We start from the raw sequence: 19,201 nt of genomic DNA on the forward strand, positions 1-19,201 counted from the left end.
CAAAACCCGATCACATCGATTTTCCCAAATCTCAGTACCCTGTATATCAAATTTCGAGTCTTTAGACTAAAAATTGACAGAGTTATTGCGTAGGGAAGTGTACACAGACACACTGATACACACACACAGACACGTTCACTTTTATATATATATATATATATACTAGCATTTCAGCCCGGCTTTGCCCGGGTGTTTTGAGGTGTACGCTTAGCAAAACAAAAAAAAAGTCAATTTTTTTTTTAATTTGACCCCTATTATGACCCCTTAAAATTTATAGTTTCGGGCTCAAATCACTTTATTAAGTTAGATCCAGGTTCAAGGAACCTATATCTAAAATTTCAAGTGTCTAGACCCAAAATTGTCGGAGGAGTTTGGTAGAGTTCTTAAAGGTCAAATCGTTGAAATTTGACCCCTTAACAGCCAAATTTCTGGCTGACACCCGTCACATCGATTTTCCCAAATCTCAGTACCCGGTATTTCAAATTTCGAGTCTATAGACTAAAAATTGACAGAGTTATTGCGTAGGGAAATGTACACAGACAGACAGACAGACAGACAGACACGTTCACTTTTATAGATGTATAGATATATATATAGATGTCTGTGATAGTTTATCCAGGAAATACTTGGCACACTTTTTGTTGGCCTATTCTTCCAGTTTTCTGCAATGGAAGGTTTAGTGTATTTTTACTGACTCTTTTTGGCTATTTCCGTTGTGGGCTTGCTTTCTGTTTTTATCTCATTTGTAAGTCACAGTGGATAGTGTTTAGTAACTAATACGATAGATGAAGTCGATATGACCAGAAATTTTACAAGGTTGAGATTTTAACCTTTATTCAGAAGGTTCTTATTTTCCAATATCGTCTGAAACTGAGAATAAGGATGGCGGAGATGAAAGGTATGTAACCATCACTTTTTCTTACCCTATTTTTCTTGTCATTTGTTTAAATTTTCTTGGCCAGAATATAAATCCCTTTTTATTTTGACTCGTTCTTTTGTTTTTATAATTCCCTTTCCCTTTTTCCATTAGGTAACAGGTAGCTTAATTTTATCCCAGATGCGGGTTTGCTTCTGTTATTTTGAAAGAAATGTATTAGGAACAAAGCTTTCAAGACCTGCATTAACTTTTCAACTGACAAATCTGCTTATTTGAATCATTTAGAAAATATGTGCAGGGTATATTAATATGACATATTTTCATTGTATATCTATATAATTATAAAACTCAAATGACCTTGTAACCAGTGATGTAACCCACTTTCCGGTTTACGACATCCGGTTGCACATGCGCGTATAAACATTAACCCATAATAAACACAAATCGCTTCTTTTGCAGATTTTGACCTGCGCACTGAAATATTTACATTATTATTTCAAAATTATTATTTAACAGGGGAAGAGTGGGGGTGTTTTGCAACTATTCTTTATTACAACTATACTGTCGCTAGTTTCTTACAACTAAACAAATTTAACCCGTTGACAAACATAAGAACAATTGTAGTAAAGCCAAGACTACTATTACTACTACTCTCTATCCGTCCCTTTTCCTTCCATCCTTCGTTTTTTATTTTTTGTTTACATTTCTAGATACAAAATAGCTGTGTGAGAACGGTGAATTTGTTGACACATTTACTAATCTCTTTCAATATTAGTTTTATTTTATTTTATTTATTTAGGTTTTATTTTTTTGCTTCAGGTTTTATTAATTATTTTTTTTAGATTTTAAGTTTCTATAACTTGCTTGAAGGATTCCAATATGGATTTTTCATTCTTATATTTCTCATCGGTAGGTTCATGTGCGTTTTTGCTGCTAAATGACTTTCGTCGGTGTTCGATTCATACGAAAATCATGTTTAATTTTCGATTTTTGAGCGCTTATTCGGAAAAATAGGTAACTTTACAGGAATAGGGAGGATTTTTTTTCATGTTTGAGTGATCTGTCCATGATTTTTCATTTTAATATACTTTCATAGAAATGTTTCTGTTATGTCAAAACAAAAACTATTTTCTTTACGTCACAAGTGTCACGCTCATACATGAATTCCATAGTTAATATAACATACTGACCCAACGGCTCACGGGTAGTCTAGTATATATTAATTTCTTCTCTCTATTCATGAAGTTATGTATATATATATATATATATATATATATATACAGCACAATCACGTTAACACACTGGTTCTCGCCAGATCACCGAAGTTAAGCAACACTTAGCCTGGCCAGTACCAGATAGGTGACCATTTGGGAAGGCTAGCCGCTGTATGTACCGCGCCAAGTCGTAGAAATTTCCAGGTTGTTAATTCACTGGGAGCGATGCACCCCCAGCCTTAGTTATGACATGCATCTAGGAGAAGGTAACTCTGATTTAAAAACCTGTGTTGTACTGTGTGCTTTGTTTTGTGACAGTCCTCTGCACTGACAAGGATTAGAAGTAATACCAAAAAGTGTGGTTTGTTCTACACAAAGCCTTCACCACTATAAACAAATAATCTGTGTGGATTTCCGAACAACTTAGTTGTTGTGGCAGAACCTCATATGTTGAAATCGATGGGAGAGTCCATCATATATATATATATAATTTAAAGGAGATTAGAACAATAGTCTAAAGAGCTGAGTGTATTTTAATGTAACATTGAAATTACTAGTTTAATTAAAATACAGGAAATAGAAAGTGCTCGTTGTAATTTAGATATATAATAAGCTCGATAGTTAAATGTCCTAGAGCTAATACAATATTAAGTAATGTGATTGATAATTTAAAATTTAAAAATCAAATTATAATTAAATTAAAAATCCGTTTCATGAGAAGGAACAACAACAAAATCAATTATCTGTACGATCGTTTCGGAAAGCAATGCTTTTTATTGTGGTATACATCAAGTATGTACAATAATTATATATAGATTTTTGATAAGCAAGGTCTCCTCATCAGCAAATTTTGAAGGGTTTTTATTGAATTTAAAAGACACCATAAATAAACCTAGCATTAAAAGTAAGGCAGATGAATCTTTTAATTTTTCGTTTTTTGAAATCAGGAACTGTGGTTAAAATAGTCATTTAGATGTTTGCTATAGCTTTTTATCTTATTGAATAATATTCAATAAGATAAAAAGCTATAGCAAACATCTAAATGACTATTTAATAATTTAATAGATACATTGAGCTTCACTCGAAATTAATAGTGATTCAGTTTTTATCATAACAGTCTCCACCCATTAAATTAACAATATTTCAAAAATAAACAATATATATATATATATATATATATATATATATATATATATATATACTAGCAAACAGACCTGACATTGCCCGGGATTGAATGATGATCAATGAATGTTTCAGATTTCCACATTTTTATCGCCATCAAAATTGATAAAATCTCCCATTTTTCAATCAAATCGATTGATTACCTGCTCTAGTTGAAAACTCATTACGGTGCACTCAGATGAAGCTTCACATACCTTCCCATAGTGACTTAGTCCACAATACATTGTATTCTATATTACACTGTAGAGAACATAATGTTGATTTTATAAAATTAGGTTTATATGTAATGGCTTGAATTAAAATTTAAAACGCAAAAGTCCAGTATAATTCTTCGATTGTGCTTTAAACAGAAATATTCATTTTGAACATGCCCCTGTCACATCAAAGAACCTAGTGTTGATTTTAAGTACTTGGCTTTGCTGTTTGTGCTGTGATGATGGCTTGAATTAAAGTTTAAAATGAAAAAGTCAAATATGGTTCAGTTGTGCTTTAAAAAAAGAAACATTCATTTCAAACTCGTACTTGTGATGTTAGGCTGTGTAAGGTGTTAAATTCAGGCCAAAAGTACCTGTTCTTTCTTTTATCAAATTATTTCAATTATCGATTATCGAAACTTATCATAGGCATTCCGATACAAAAACTATCTAAGAACACTGCCAGGCACATACCTTCGTGTGAAATTTCATAAAAAATCGGCTCAGCCGTTTTCGAGTTCATAGGGAACGAACTCACTCACACAGACACACAGAGACAAAGTATGTGTGTGTGTGTGTGTGTGTGTGTGTGTGTGTGTGTGTGTGTGTGTGTGTGAAAAGAACAACAATTAAACAGGAGAAGAAATTAAAATCAAATGAGAGATTCAGCGGTTTCTAAGAGCAACTATTGCTTAAGGTGTTGCTTAAATTTTTGACTTTAACTCTGTCAACATTTTTGACTTTGACCTTGCTCTTAAAAAATGGTGGGCACCATCATCATGCCAGATTTGTTCATGATCGGTCCAGTGGTGTGGGCTGTAGGAGAATATATATACATAGGCTATGGCCTTGACCTTTGACCTTAACCTTGAAAAATAATGGCACCCTCCCTAGTGTTGGGGGCGGGGGGGCATCATCATACCAGGTTAGGTCATAATCAGTTTAGTGGTGCAAGCTGTAAGAGAGCTGTATACACAGACACACGCAAACTCAAATGCATATGTGTGTGTGTGTGTGTGTGTGTGTGTGTGTGTGTGTGTGTGTGTAAATATATGCATTTGTTGTACAAAATAAACCCATGTATGGCCTTCGGGTCAAGATCAAAGCGTAGTATCTGTTCCGGCAGATATTGCAAGCAAAGACCAGATGTGGGGGCAACCCCACATGCCTGACCTTTAACCAGCTCCCATTTCCCACCTCTCGGGAGCTGGTCCCCTTTTCCCCTTCCCCCTCCCTTCACTCCTCACATTAAAAATTGGCCTTGTGCCTAATTTGCTCGGTGGGGGAAGCAAATAAATACCTACTGCAAGCAAAGTCCATATGTAGGGGTAACCCCACATATCATACCAATTGTCACTATCCAGCTCCCCTACTCCCCGGGGAGTTGGTCCCCATTTCCCCTTCACTCCTCACTTTAAAAATCGGCCTTGTGCCTAATTTGCTCAGTGGGGGAGCAAATAAATACCTCAAAGTGTACTATCTGTTCTTCAGATGCTACACTTCAATTTCTTGTTCTCTGTCAGTGAAGGACACAGCCTTCATGACTGAGACAATTTTTATTTTTGTTCCTTTTCTTCACATTAAAAAACGACCCTGGTGTCTAACTCTGCCCTGTGGGGAGGCATTGTAAATAGGAACTCATGTACTCATGATTATGAACAATAATCATGAGTTTTGGAATATATATTCTCGGAACCACGGTGACTAACGTGGGTATATTATTATCACTTTTTTTTTTTTTGTAAAAATCGTAAATTAAGGCCGCGGACATCCAAACTTGTACCCCCTCCTCCAAATAATATCATAATAAGTTAGATACAAACATTTATTAGAATTGTTTCGCATAAAATTAGGAGTTATATTAAGTAATGTATTTAAAAAAAAAAAAAGGATCGCTGTGTGCGCATATTAGCATCAATAAGATGGAGGTGTTTGGTAAAATACTAAACTATTGAACTTATCTTTATGAATTACCGAGTATGTATTCTAGGTAACAGGGTGAGTAACGTGGACATATTTCTTATTATTTTTGTGCACATTATCATTGGAAGGATGGAACCAAAATCGTACCATATGGCCTAAGGTTCCCCTGTTGCCAGACCAAAGCAAAAAAAGAAATTAAAATTTAAAACTGATGCTATATTTTTACAACCATTCTGAGACGAGTATTCTACCAGTTGTCTGTATAATTTTTTCTTCTTTTCCCTTGTGCATATCGTATAGTGTACGCGTGGGTTTTAAGCAGTTCATGGAGCGATTTAGTTTCATATTCATATGCAAATTAAATATAAAGGTATCATTCAAACGCGGCTTTATGGCGGTTACCATAGCTTTTAATGACGTTTGAAAAGGGGTCACCATTTCGGTCGGTCCCCTTTTTGGGGCACCTCCAAAATTAGAGAGAGAACAAGATTGCTGAAAAAGAACGGTTGTGGAAAAGAAAACATTGGTTATAATTAAGTGCGACGAGACTTTAGGATTGATGATGTTTTATAAAAGTTTCCAAGATTTAGGGGTACAAAGAGGATGGTGCATTTTCTTCGATAAAAGTCTTTACCCAGGGGAAACTGGTCTGTCGCGTGTTGATGCTTCTATCGTTCCCACATGTCTGAGACAGATTTCTTCTTTGTATCTCCCTCTAAGACAGTCCTCTATTCCGATTGGCTGAAACCTCTGGTGACGTTGAGAGAAGAAAGGAAGGGAAAAGTAGAAGAGTAGGGAGAAAGAGAGAAAACAAGGGAAGCATACCGTAGCAGCATCATAGTAGTACCTATTCACAATAAACTTGGCCTTCGGGACAAGATCAACGTGTAGTATCTGTTCTTCAGATGCTGCACTTCTATTTCTTGTTCTCTTTCGGTGGAGGAGAAATCCTTCACGACTGAGACAATTTTTATTTTTGTACCTTTTCTCCACGTTAAAAAACGACCCTGGTGTCTAACTCTGTCCCGTGGGGAGGCATAGTAAATAGGTACAATGCCTCCCCACGGGACAGAGTTAGACACCAGGGTCGTTTTTTAACGTGGAGAAAAGGTACAAAAATAAAAATTGTCTCAGTCGTGAAGGATTTCTCCTCCACCGAAAGAGAACAAGAAATGGAAGTGCAGCAGCATCTGGAGAACAGATACTACACTTTGAGATATTAAATCTTTTATTCATGTTAAAAATACAGTCAAAATCAACGATGGACAAAAAACTTTACACTTTGATCTTGGCCAAAAGGCCAAGTATGTAATTCACTACAGCTTAACTCTTACAAGCCAGTAAGGTTTGATCAAAACAATCACACAGATGATTACAGAAAACATGATAGGACTTGAGCGGGTACGTTTTTTTTTTTTTTTTTTTTTTTCTTTAGACGAATCGTTTTTCTTTTTGCAACTTTCTAAATAAACAGATTTAACCTATCATTTTCTTAAAGCAAGCTTAACTAAATAAAGACGCTATTCAACTTCTTTCTTTTTTTTTTTCCAATCATCACAAAAATGTTCTAATCAATTAACTACTACTACTACTACTACTACTACTACTAATAATAATAATAATAATAATAATAATAATAATAATAATGATAATAACAATAATAATAATGATAATGATAATAATGATAATAATAATAATAATAATAATAATGATAATAATAATAATAATAATAATAATAATAATAATAATAATACACTATCAAGCCAATGGAAATGAGAGAGATGAAGGCACTAGGTGAATATGATAGGTACAAATGTTTGAGGGTTTTGGAAGCAGACACTATCAAATCAACAGAAATGAAAATGAGAATTGGAAAGGGATACCTGAGAAGACCAAGGAAACTCCTCGAAACTAAATTATGTAGCAGGAATCTGATAAAAGGTCTAAACGCGTGGGCAGTATCACTAGTAAGATACTCTGCCTCGTTTATATGGTAGACCAAAGAAGAACTGGGGTATCATAACCAGAAGATCAGGAAACTTATGACTAGAGCTATGACAGCAGCATATTCTTACCATTGTTTTGACTCTCGAGTATATATCGGACACAATTAGACACAGTTAATCAACCGAGAACCACATCACTCTATATAAAAGCATATAAGATATTAACGGATACACACTCGAGAGTCAAAACAAGGAAAAGAATATGCTGTTGTTGTTGTTGTCTTATGACTATACACCATGTACTACACCTAAAGCAGGATTTTGGCCCACTACGTGAAAAGAAAAGATAGAGAAAGAGGACTGGTTTGTATAGAGGACTGTGTGAAGAAAAGAATTAGAAAAATACATAATGCAAAACACAAAGGATAATTACTGCAGCAAGAGACACTGAACAAATAAACAAGACACAAAACAGAGGAGCAGGGAAGATGAGAAAAGAAAAATGGAAAGAGAAACAGCTACACGGACGATTCATAAGGATGATAAAAGATGAGACTACTGAAAACAATTGTATATGGTATAAAAAGGAAACCTTTGTAGCCTCATAACAGCTGCACAAAATAATGCCATTAGAACCAACCACATCAAAGCAAAGATCAATAGGACACAAGAAAACAGCAAATACAGACTCTGTGGACAAAGAGACAAAACAATAAACCACATAATAAGTGAATGCAGCAAACTAGCCCAAAAAGAATACAAGAATATACACGATCAAGTGGAGAAGGCAGTACACTAGGAATTATGCAAATAACTGCATCCTGAACACCCAGACAAATGGTACAAGTACAAATCAGCAGCAGTATTTGAAAATAAGTCACAAAATCCTATGGGACATAGACGTACAAACAGATAAACCCATCCAAGCAAGAAGACCGGATATCATAATAGTTTACAAGAAAGAAAAATTCTGCCAGATCGTAGATTTCAACGTTACAGCAGACTACAGGATGAATATCAAGGAGACGGAGACGCAAAGCAAATACACTGAACTGGCCAGAGAGCCGAAAAGGAAGATGAAGAAAGTCGAGATAACATCAATATTAATAGGAACACTTGGAACAATCGCAAAAAACTTTGAAAAAAAAAAAAGGATGGGAGAGATTGGAATCAAGGGGATGACTGGGAAGATACAACAGATAACAATAATTAAAATGGTTGAAATATTAAGGAAAACCCTTGAATGCATAGACTAATACATATGAGCTATAGGTGCCAGCCAGACACATAGACACTGCTACAGAAGTAAAACGCAAAGAAACACCACATGGGCAATTTGCAAGTCTTCTAAATCTCTTCCTAGCCATCTGCCCTGAACTGTGCTCATTCTCTGTTTTTGTCTCTGCTGGGATCCTCCGATCGCTCAGTTGTCTCAATCAAAATTAAAACAGATTAATAAATCAGATGTCTCTCTCCATGACACTCTGTCATTACTCGATGACTGACTGGAACAGTCTCTGTACATTCATATCAGATATATCCCTACACTTCATGTTCAAAAAGGATGTGTCCTCTATAGCATAAAACCTGACAGATTGCATAACTATTGGCAGCTATATACCCTCTTAAAAATTTCAACTTAAACCACTGCGGTACACCCCTGAATATGCCGCTGCCATTACACAATGAAATCACTATTTTAATTAGTTTAAGTGAAACTAAAGCCGGCTATAGGACTGCTAGTAACCATGAGGGAGACTTTTGCCTTTAGACTGTCAGGTCTAAAGTAGCTGAACAGAGGCTAAATTAATTCCCATGAGTTTTGATGCAAAATAAACAGGATTCTGAACAGATGAATAATCCAATCCATCATCAACGAACCTGAGATAATTATGTCAGCATCCGACAAAGCCAAACTCTATGCTAAGAACTTCTCATCAAACTCCACTGCATGATTAAGACCGCCTACCCATTAAATTTCCTGATAAGGACTGGTAATATTCTGAGCGATATGCATGTATCTCACATTATTTGGATTAATCAGACTACTGTTTTCATCTTGAGTGTGATTTTCACAAGTTTCGGTCGATGAAACCTCCCGCCTTCTTCAGGTGTATCTTGTCGAACTCGGGACTGTTTCTATCGAACTCGGGAATTTGGACAGAATTTTAAATGGAACCCTTGATTTACTTCGCCAGAGTAGCATTCTCTTGTTCCATCAGCCATGTCTGGTTAGAGCTCCTAAGTAATTTGCTGCCCACACTGTTTTTTTTCGAGTACTCTAATATAATATAATAATAATAATAATAACAATAATAATAATAATAATAATAATAATAATAATAATAAGACAATTCTAATAATAATAATAATAATAATAATAATAATAATAATAATAATAATAATAATAAGACAATTCTAGTATGAATTTTAGAACTCTTAAACCTATTTTTAGTCCTAGTTGTAAATATCACTATTTATTATTAATTATTATTACTATAAATTACTGTATATATATATATATATATATATATATATATATATATATATATATATATATATATATGTTATTGTTTTACTTATATTGCTTGTATTTATAATTAACGGTTCCCATATCATATTAAATTCTATACTAGTTCTACTTAGTAATTGGTTATTTCCCAGCATATATGCTGCTTCTTTGAGTCGCCTTACTCTCCAACGTTCTTCTCTGTCTATAATTTTTAATTCGTCCCATAATGGAAAATGGTTTTTCTTTCCCTTCCAGATATGGTCAGCTTTACCTGATTTTTCAATCCCTCCACATACTACAGCTTTTCGATGTTCTTCTAACTGTACTTTTAGTGGACGACATGTCTCACCTCTGTATAGTTTTCCACATTTACATGGGATCTCATATATATAGTTCTTAGTCATGATTTTTTTCTGCAGTGGGGGCTTGATTCTCACAAGCTGTTTCCGGAGAGTTGAATCACTCCTGAATACTGTCCTGATGTCATATAGATTACATATTCATTGAAGTTTTTCAGACAAGCCCTTCATGTATGGTATACAAACTGTGGTGAGGTTTCTGAGTGGTGTCCTTTTGTGTCTGGTCCAGATTTCTTGGAGCCGAAGTCATTAAATCTGAATAATTGTTTTGGTGGAGGGTTTCTCTTAAACTGTCCATATTCTCTTGATATGAAATGTGAAAATCACACTCAAGACGAGAACACTAGTCTGATGAGTTCAAATAATACGAATAACCAATTCTCATCTCCAAAATTCAGAAACGTCATCCATACATCTGTCCAAGATGTTTTCAAACTTATCAAGAACCTTGGTTTTAGCAAAGCAACTGGCCCTGACAACATTCCAATCTTTGAGCTCCAAAAGCTGCAAACAGAACTAGCTCCTATACTAACAAAACTATTAAAATATTGCCTTAAAGGAAGATGCTTCCCAACACCTTGGGAAACTTCAATAGTCGTCCCAGTATTTAAAAATAATGGGGATCGGTCTTCTACATCTCAGTACAGACCAATCAGCCTCCTGTGCGCCATGAGTAAGTTGTTTGAGTCTGTGATAAATATAAGTTATCAACCACCTAAGCAAAAACAACCTATTCAGCGATATGCAATACAGATTCCATTCTTTTTTTTTTTTTTTTTTACACAGGCATCACCACATTATCAAGGCCAAGAGGCCACTCAAGGATAAGGGTTAAAGAGTGTACAGTAGAAATTGGACAATATAGTAATCATTAGTAATGAAAATTCGGTAAATTTGATAACTTATATGGAACGGCTCATCAAGAACTTATTTATGTTAAACTTGAACACAACCATATTGTAGTCAGCCGGAAAGCAGGAAAACGGAAGACAATTCCACAGGCGTGCAGTTCTAAGAAAGAAGCTTTGTTCATGGAATCTACGTTTAGGTTTAGGCACAGATAAAGAGTGGGGGGAATTATTGATAGTGTTTACAGCTAGACGAGTGTTCCTTGTGAAGGTTAGGCGAGGGGGACCATAGACTGAAGCTCAGTCGAACACTTTCCATGAAAATAATGATACATAAGAGACAAACTCGCAACATCTCTTCTGTGAGATAGAGGTTGCAGGGAAGAGAAAAGGACATCTCCTACGAGGCTACGAAGTCTATTTTGAACTCTATCAAGACAGGACAAGTCCTTTCTAGCAGCTCCTGCCCAGATGTGGCAACAGTATTCCATCCTTGGACGAACTTGGCTCTTATATAGATAGAGAATTGCATCAGCAGTGAGATATCTACCGGATCGATAGAATTCTGAAGGAATAACAGCTGATGTGCTGATGGTAATATCACACAGGATCAATGAATCAATTCACAATGGCTTCGTTTCTAGGACAATAGTTCTTAACATATCTAAATAAAGGTGTACTAGGATTTACTATTCATGGCAACATTCTAAGGCTGTCAAAGTTTAGAATTTTTCTGATTCTTTCTTCTCTGACCTTGAGCGAGTGGGTGCAATAAGGTAAAAAAAAAAAAAAAATGGCTAGTTACCTTTAATGCATCCAAAAGTCATCTTTTATCTTTTCACCACCAATGCTCTGATCCTCACTTGGCTCCAATTAAAATGAACGGATCCTGTCTTGTAGAAGCACACTGTTTGAACAAACTTCTGGGATTGACCTTTATCTCTTACTTGAAGTGGAAGACCTACATCAGATCTGTTGCTAAAATCATTGGAAAAATGCTGGGATCATTCTACCGCTCCAGAAAGTATCTCACTCCCGACGCAATCCTCTGCATGTACAAGAGTCAAATAATCCTACATTGGAGTACTGCTGCCATATTTAAGGTAGAATTCTTAAGAGTACTCTTTTCTATCTTGACAGGGTACAAGGCCGCCTACAGAATTTAGTGGGTGAGGGCCATTTTGCCTCCCTACTTCCTCTTTCCCACACAAGAAACCTACTGAGTCTATTTCTGCTCGATTGTTACTTTTATGGTAGGTACTCGGCTGAGCTCCAATCTATGGCCCCTCCCTGTAAAACGCTCACAACAAACATTGGCTGTAACAACTTCCCTCACACCCTAGTGCCTAGAACTGAACGAGAATTCCATAGGCAGAGTTTCTTTCCCAAAACTGCCCGTCTGTGGAATGCAATACTATGTGTCTACTTCCTGACTAACTATAACATATCATCTTCAAATCTAAGGTAAATAAATTCCTATTAAGCCGTCTTATAAAATAATGTTTGCCCTACCCAAGTTCCACCACAACTGATCATGTTGTCTCACCATCTACCCAACACTTAACTCTTATCTTAGAATGACCTCCAGGCCTTGATAAGTGGTGACCTCCCAAGAAAAAAAAGAAATTGAAAAGACTATTGAGACCATGAAGAGGCTTATTGCCACCCAAATGCCAATAAAGACTAATAGTCATTGCCAGTAAAAAATAAATGGTAAGTGCCTCTTGCAATAATGCAAATTTATTTGTAAAAGTTATCAAAAGAGATGAAGAGTAGTGGAAATTCAAACTCCAGGGAACACCATCGGTTATTATCAGTGAGTAATCTCTGATTATGACCTCTCTGAGAATTTCCAATGAGTAACAATAATAATAATAATAGTAATAATAATAATAATAGTAATAATAATAATAACAATAACAATAATAATAATAACAATAATAATGATAATAATAACAACAATAATGATATTGAGAATAAGTTAATACTTGTTATTGCTATTGAGAAATCACTGATGATGACTCATGCGAAAACTCATAACTGGCAAATAATTATAACTATAGACCAATAACCTGCCCACCGGGAATGTGTGAAATTCCAACTACACAATTTAACAAAAAGATTTACCATTGCCTCAATAGACACGGAAATCTCTATAAGAGGGGAGAAAGGGCGAATATTGGTACTGTACTGTCGATCAGAAGATATCGAAGGAAGTCAAAAGAGCAAAGAAAGAACACAAGAATGGTATGTATCGACTATATGAAAGCATATAATACTCTCCTCCCCCAAAACATAGATAATTGAGTGTTTAAGAAATTGTTCTTGTTGTAGTAGTAGTAGTAGTGGTGGTACTGATATCACGGATCTTCTTGATTCTCTTGCACCGTCTTGCACTATCTTCCATCATACCGAGTATTTAAAAAAAATTTTTTTTTTACTAGGGAGTCGCCACTTATCAAGATCCAAAGGCCACTCAAGGATAAGGATTAATGAGTATACAGCGGTCATCAGGACAGCATAGTAATCATTAGTGGTGGAAATTGGGTAATTAGATTATTTAAGGGGACAGCGCAACAAAAACTTGTTTACAATGAACTTGAAAAAAAAAACATATTGAAGTCAGCCAGAAAACAGGTCTGCAGAACAGAGTTCCACAGGTGGGCAGTTCTAGGAAAGAAGTTTTGTTCGTGAAATCTGTGTTTACATTTAAGCACAGATAGAGAATGGGAGAAATTGTTGATAGTAGTTGTAGCTAGACAAGTGTTTTTGGTGAAAGTTTGGCAAAAGGAAATCATACATTGAAGCTCAGACGAGCACTTGCCATGAAAATAATGAGGCTCACAAAGTTTCTTCTGTAGGAAAGAAGCTCCAGGGAAGAGAAAGGGGTATCATCCACTAACTTTTGAAGCCAGTTTTAAACTCTGTCAAGGCAGGATAGGGTACTCCGAGCAGTTTCTGCCCAGATTTAGCATCAGTACTCCATCGTAGGACGACGGCGATGTACTTGGCTCTTATACAGGTAGAGGATTGCATCAGGAGTGAGATAGTGTGTATCTTCTGCTAGTTGTTTGACGTATGTCCTGTGCAGTCTCTCCACTAAATTACATTCTTGTTTGGGTATCCTTGCTGGGTATACTTTTACAGTCAGAGAAAAACACAAAGAAAAAAATTCTGTATAGGCTACAAATGGTTTTATGTTTTTGTTTTTGCTATCTATTATTATATAAAATGAACTTTGCCTCTGTGTGTTTGTGTGCATGTGAGTGAGTTTCCTATGGACTCTGAAACAGCTAGGCCGATTTTTATGAAATTTCATACAAATGTAAATTATGTATTTGGCAGTATTCTTAGATAGGTTTTGTATTGGAATGTCTTTGATAAGTATTTGATAAATGAAGGAACACATGATTTTAACCAAAGTTAACGCCTCATACAGCATAACATCACAAGTGCATTTGAGAAGTTTTATTGCTACAGAAGCAGAAAGGCTCAGCATATGCATTTTAAACTTTAATTTAAGCCATTATATATAAAACTTTTTTTTTTTTTACATGGAAGTCACCACTTATTAACGCCCGGAAGCCACTCAGGGATAAGGGTTATTGCGTGTACAGTAATCAATGGGATAATATCGTAGTAATCGCTAGTAATAGAGATCTGATAAAGTGTCTTACTTAAGGGGGCAGTTCATCAGGAACTTGTTTATGTTGGACTTGAAGACATCCAAGTTGTAGTAAGGTAGGAAACAGGCAAACGGAAGAGAGTTCCACTGGCGTGCACTTCTAAGAAAGAAGCTTTGTTCATGGAATGTACGTTTTGATTTAGGCACAGATAAAGAATGGGGAAAATTATTGACAGTGGTTTCAGCTAGACAGGTGTTTTTCATGAAAGATTGGCGAGGTGGAACCAGAGATTGGAGCTCAGACGAGTACTTCCCATGGAAATAATGATAAAACAACGACAGGCTTGCAACGTCCCTTCTGTGGGAGAGAGGTTGCAGGGAAGAGAAAAGGGCATCCCCCACTAGGCTACGAAGTCTATTTTGTACTCTGTTAAGGCAGGATAGGCTGTTTTTAGAAGCTCGTGCCCAGATATGGCAGCAGTACTCCATCCTTGGACGTACTTGACTTTTATATAGATAGAGAATTGTATTAGCAGTGAGATATCTACTTGAGCGGTAGAAGGATCCCACCATTTTTCCAGCGACCTTGGCAACAGATTTGATGTACGTGTTCCATTTCAGATCAGGAGTAAAGGTCAATCCCAGAAGCTTGTCAAAACATGGAGCCTCCCCAAGACGAGAGCCATCCATTTCGATTGATGCCAGATGGAGGTCAGAGCATTTTATAAAACCAACAGTAGATTCTCTACAGTGCAATGTAGAGTACAATGTATTGTGGACTAAATCACTGAGGGTTCTATCTGGTGCACCACAATGGATCCTGAACTAGAGCGAATAATCCATCGATTTGATTGAAAAATGGACGATTTCACTGATTTTGATGACAATAAAAAATATGAGAGTGTGAAACATTTGTTAATCATCATTCAATCCCAGGCAGCGTCGGTGCTCCCTGCTAGTATATTAATAAATGGGGAGCCATTTCCATTTAAAATCCATTTAGTATTATACATGTAATATTGAGAAAAACATGCCTGAAATGTGAATAAGCTAAATAATTAAAAAAAAAAAATGACCACCGAATTTGATCTGATGTCATGTTCATCTAAAAACGAAACTCGAATTTTAATTCGAAATAATTCCTCATTTAATAATATTTATTAATAACCAATGGGACCTGTGGAAATTCCACAGCAGCATCTTTCATATGTAATATATTTCTGCTGTGCATTCTATGGACGTTCAGTGTGACTGGAGACCCTGCGATATTATTGTAGCCCTTTTGTTAAAACTGTAAAATTATTTATCTAAGTAATCTGGTTAATGTAGAGTCAAAATATATCTGGTTATTATGGTTTATCTCTAATATCCTTGTAAGCGTCTGTGACATATTTCCATTGTATGAGCGCCCTGTGCGAATTGACACCCCATGATATCATTATACCATCTTTATGCAGAACAGATACTACCCTTGGATCCTAGCCAGAAGACCAAGAAAGTATATTTTAGTTTCACATACGATTCAAAAGCGACGTCATTTTGTTATTATAATTTTTTTTTTTTACATTGTGTCTGATCGGGAGATCCTATTTATTAAAACAGAGGAAAGACGGTGATAACATACTACGAACATTAAATTAGTATATATCTATATACTAATTTAATGTTTGTAGTATGTTATCACCGTCTTTCCTCCTTGTTAATAAATAGAATCTTCTGATCGGATAATTTATAATCTGGAAACTGTGACAAACGTACGTACGTTAAATGTACCACTGTATCAGTGTATAGATAATATAAATTGATGATATTTAACCAAAACAAGAAAATAAAACCATTCTCAATGTCTATATTGATTTTTGATCACGTTCTTTCTCTGAGCATGAACTTTAAGCATCATCCATCGCTGACGATTTTATGCTTAGCCTCCTAACAGTGACAAACAAGTCTGGCTCTTGTCTGATCAAAGCGGAGATTTGAGGAAGGTGTCTATAGAGTTGCTCCTTTGTGGGTTGCTGTCTTCTATAAATATTAAGAGCAGCTCTTAGAATTCTTGTGTATACACAATTGAGTTTTTTTGCTTAATCCTTTTGATATGTAAGAAAATAGAAAGTGGACTTTGCGTTTACTATTTCTTGCTTCCCTTATTTTCATATTATTTGGATTCATCAGACTACTGTTCTCATCTAGATTCCGTTCTGAAAGAATAACAGCTGATGTGCTGACGGTAATATCATACAAGATCAATGAATCTATTCACAATGGCTTCTTTTCTAGGACAATAGCTTTTAACATATCTAAAGCATTTGATAGGGTTTGGCATAAAGCTGTAGTAGGATACTACCATTTATGGCAATAGTTCTAAGGCCATCAAAGTTCAAAATCTTTTTGATTCTCTCTCCTCTGACTTTGAACGAGTGGGTGCAATGAGGTAAAAAAAAATGGCTAGTTACCTTTAATGCATCCAAAACTCATCTTCTATCTTTTCACCACCAATGCTCTGATCCTCACTTGGCCCCAATTAAAATGAACAGATCCTGTCTTGTAGAAGCACACTGTTTGAACAAACTTCTGGGATTGACCTTTATCTCTTACTTGAAGTGGAAGAACTACATCAGATCTGTTGCTAAAATCATTGGAAAAATGCTGGGATCATTCTACTGCTCCAGAAAGTAACTCACTCCTAACGTGAAACTTTACCTGTACAAGAGTCAGATACTGTTCTCATCTTGCAATGTTTTGGTCGATGTAACCTCCGACCTTCTTCAGGTGTATCTTGTCAACCTCGAGGATGTTTCTATTGAACTCGGGAATTTGGATAGAATTTCGAACGGTACCCATGGCTCAGTGGTTAGAATACTTAGAAAAAGTCAATTGTAAAAGTGATATTCTCCTGAAGGTTGAAGATTCATATCTGTTGTGGTAAGATCCACTTAATTAGCAGACATAAATATGGTTGGTACCGTAAAGACGGGAGAGACCCAATGAGACCCAACGAGAAACTCAGAGGGACAACGAGATTGAGAGCCGATGACCACCCAGCCAACACCTTCTCCAGGGGTGGTCTTCCCATGACTATACGAATGGACTCTATGTAAATATTGTATATACTTTCTTGCTCTCAATATATCTGTTCTACTTTACTTTTGTGCTGTGGTTATTTATTTCCATGTGTTCAGTCGAGCTTCAACGATATCTCAGTGTTGGCGACCGAAAAATACAACTGACGATTGCTTAGGGCTTATATCCAGTCATGGCTGATAGAACAAGAGCATGCTACCCCTGTGAAGTAAATAAATGGTTCCATTCGAAATGCCATTCAAATTTCCGAGTTTGACAGTGATTTTATGAGTACGATTATGACGACCAGCTGAGTGGGAGGTCCATCAAATCCAAAGCAATCAGAGTCTTAACCATTGTTTAGATGGCTTGTTCTCTGTTGGCTGAGGTGTATGGTCCTGTGCAGTTCTAGGAGGTCACGGTCCCAGACTTTGCATTCTCATCAGAAGGGTTTAGTTTTATTGCTAATCACTTGAAGAAGTGCCTCAAACGAAAAATGCTTACAGGTGTGCCCAGGCATTTTTTTGCAGGCCAGAGTGTTTTTCCTTTAGAGTTCTGGTTTCACAGATCCCACTTATCCAACCTTGTGCCAAACCTTCCAGCTGTATTAGTGGCATTTTGAGGGTTAGGGACCTCTCTGTATATGTATATTTTATTTTAATTATAATGTTAGTATTTTGTATTGCGAGCTAAAAATGAAATGGTTCAGCTGGTGTTGAGGGCAGTTGTGGTTGAGAAAAAAATAAGATGAAGACAGACAATTATTTTTCATCTTTTATCTGTTTTATTTATTTATTTATTTTTTGTATCTCTCTCTGTGGTAAAATCTCGCCCTGCTTTGTTCTGATTGACAATTGTATTGTTGACGTGATTAAATTTCGTGCTTAAGGTAATTTATGAGAACTGTTTTTGTTTTGCCAAAGGATTTTCTTTTCTAACAATAGGTCAAGAGTACACGCTTAAGGCTGAATTTGTCGACCAATCGTTATTTTTATTTCGCTCGTTTGCTTTAATAACCGGTGCTTTTTCGTAATCCAACACGAGTAGTAAATGCATCAACTGTTACACAATTTAAACATTGGATGATTGAAATTACAAGGTGACCTACCTGCGAACCCCCCCCCTCCCAAACATGTCATCCATGGAATTGTTAATAAAATTCAGAATTATTTTACCATTACTAACCAGCGTAGTATTAACACTATTTTCCTAGGGAAGAGTCTATTAGGCATGTACAAGGTGCCTTAAATATAAGTTAACAGACTTTTGTGCAGCCATTTAAAATTATCTTAGACATTTGAAAATTCAGTATGTTATTGCTATAGGTCTTATGAGATGACTGACTAATTTTTATGATTTCAGATTCAAATGAACAGCTACAGCAGGAATTGGAATACACCCTACTAAAGCCTGGTTGTCACAGTCGGTGAATTTCAAAAATGCAATCTGGGCATGAGGACA

General features: G+C 35.9%; 1 long non-coding RNA gene across 1 annotated transcript in view; it reads left to right on the forward strand.

Moving 5' to 3' along the window:
• Positions 1-19,201, forward strand: part of LOC145280024 (uncharacterized) — a 172,613-nt gene that overhangs the window by 15,278 nt on the left and 138,134 nt on the right. The window lies entirely within an intron of this gene.

Source organism: Euprymna scolopes, chromosome 7, assembly GCF_053919585.1.
Source record: "Euprymna scolopes isolate OS-2025 chromosome 7, ASM5391958v1, whole genome shotgun sequence".
Lineage (NCBI taxonomy): Eukaryota > Metazoa > Mollusca > Cephalopoda > Sepiida > Sepiolidae > Euprymna > Euprymna scolopes.